The sequence below is a fragment of the Colobus angolensis genome, unplaced genomic scaffold, assembly GCF_000951035.1.
Source record: "Colobus angolensis palliatus isolate OR3802 unplaced genomic scaffold, Cang.pa_1.0 Scaffold352, whole genome shotgun sequence".
In the NCBI taxonomy this organism is placed as follows: Eukaryota; Metazoa; Chordata; class Mammalia; order Primates; family Cercopithecidae; genus Colobus; species Colobus angolensis.
In genome coordinates, this window is record NW_012116844.1 from 860620 (window position 1) to 862870 (window position 2251).

A 2251-nucleotide genomic window follows, 5' to 3' on the forward strand; every position below is an offset into this window, starting at 1 on the left:
ACACACACACACACACACACACATACACAGAGTCCTCCTTTTCCAGCAGTGTGTAAATTGAGGCCTCAGTGATTTTGGAGGAAATAGAAATGCAAAGCCAGCAATTGTTTGTTAAAGAAAGATTAGAAATGGCTAGAAAGAGTGAGTGAGATTGATAGTGTGGTGGAGATAGCTGGGGAGAGGTAGAGGGTGGCATAAGAACAGGAATGAGAAAAAGAATGAGTAGAATGAGTATAAAAGTAAAGAATACGACTTCATCAGGGAGAGAGTGTTGGAGTGTGTCCTGTCAGCAAAGATCATCTATCCAGTCCAAGAGGGAGTCAAGAGTGGAGGATTGGGGATAGATATTCACAATGGAAAGGAAATGAGAGGTTTTAAGAGGCAGGCTAACAGCTTGTAACCTACATGGAAGAGGTTATGAAATGATGACAGAATAGAATGGGCCTGTGAGGATGTAAGGAGATTTCTCCCTTGGTCCAAGAACAATTTGCCTTGTGTGGGAAGAGATTGATAGGTGGAAACTCTAGTAGGAGAGTAAATAGGAGTGACCAATGAGAAGAAGAAAAACTGCCACAAGGGACAGAAGTTGGAACACTAGCTGCTTCTTTAGCTACCTTATCAGCATAAGTGTTGCCCTGAGCGATGGGATCTGATGCCTTTTGATGGCCCTTGCAGTGCATGACTCCAGCTTCCTTTGGAAGTAAAGCGATTTTAAGAAGAATTTTTATTAAAGAGGCATAAATAATGGAGGACCCTAGCATAGTGAGGAAATTTATTTCTGCCCATATAACAGCATAGTGGTGCAGGATATGGAAGGCATATTTAGAGTTAGTATAAATTGATGCATAGTCCCTTTGCAAGAGTGAGGGCCTGAGTTAAGGCAATGAGTTTGGCTTGCTGAGAGGTAGTGGAGGGGGCATAGCAGTAGCCTCAATGATAGATGTGGAAGATACTATAGCATAGCGTGCCTTTGCTTGTGAGTGGCGATTAGGCCTGGTGGAACTGCCATCAATAAACCAAGTGTGATCAGGGTGAGGAACAGGAAAGAAGGAAATATGGGGAAATGGAGGATGGTGAATCAGAGAGATACAGTCATGGGGGTCAGGTGTGGTATCCAGAATAATGTGGGAGGCTAGATTGAAGTCTGGGCCAGGAACAATGGTAATTGTGGGAGACTCAACAAAGACTGAGTATAGCTGAAGGAGCTGGGGGGCAGAAAGTATATGCGTCAAGTGTGAGGAGGAAAATAGATTTTGAAAGTTATGGGAACTGTAGAGAGTAAGTGGAGCACAGCTTGTGATTTTGAGGGCCTCTGGAAATATCAAGGCAGCAGCAGCCACCGCACACAGACATGAGGGGTAGGCTAAAACAGTAAGGTCAAGTTGTTTTGACAGAAAGGCTACAGCACGCAGTCCCAGCTCTTGTGTAAGAATTCTGACCGCACAGCCCTGTACTTCGGCTGTGTGTAATGAAAAGGGCTGGGATGAGTTAGGGAGAGCTAGTGCGGGAGCAGCTTTTAGGGCTGTGTTTTAAGGAATGGAAAGGGGAGTGAGGAAAGGATTTAGGATTTATGGGGTCAGCTAGGTTTATCTAGAACAGAATGGGTTGTGGAGGGAGGTATTGAGGATAGGAGAGTGTATGGGTTTGGCACCACAGGGTGGATAGACCAGACAATTTGGTTGATAAGGCACAGATCCTGAACTAACCTGTAAGACTTGTCTGGTTTTTTGACAGGCAAAGTGGAATTGTAAGGACAGCATATAGGCTTTAAAAGGCCATGCTGTAACAGGTGAGTGATAACAGGCCTTAATCCTTTTAAAGCGTGTTATAGGATGGGATATTGGCATTGAGTGGGGTAAGGGTGACTAGGTTTTAACAGGATCATAAGGGATGCATGGTCAGTCACTAAGGAGGGAGTAGAGGTGTCCTATACTTGTGGATTAAGGTGGGGAGATACAAGGAGAGGATGTGAAGGGGGCTTTGAACTGGGGGAAAAGGTGGCAATGAGGTGTGGCTGTAGCCCAGGAATAATCAGGGAAGCAGATAATTTGGTTAAAATGTCTCAGCCTAATAAGGGAACTGGGCAGGTGGGGATAACTAAAAAAGAGTGCATAAAAGAATGTTGTCCAAGTTGGCACCAGAGTTGGGGAGTTTTAAGGGGTTTTGAAGCTTGGCCATCAATACCCACAACAGTTATGGAGGCAAGGGAAACAGGCCCTTGAAAAGAAGGTAATGTGGAGTGGGTAGCCTC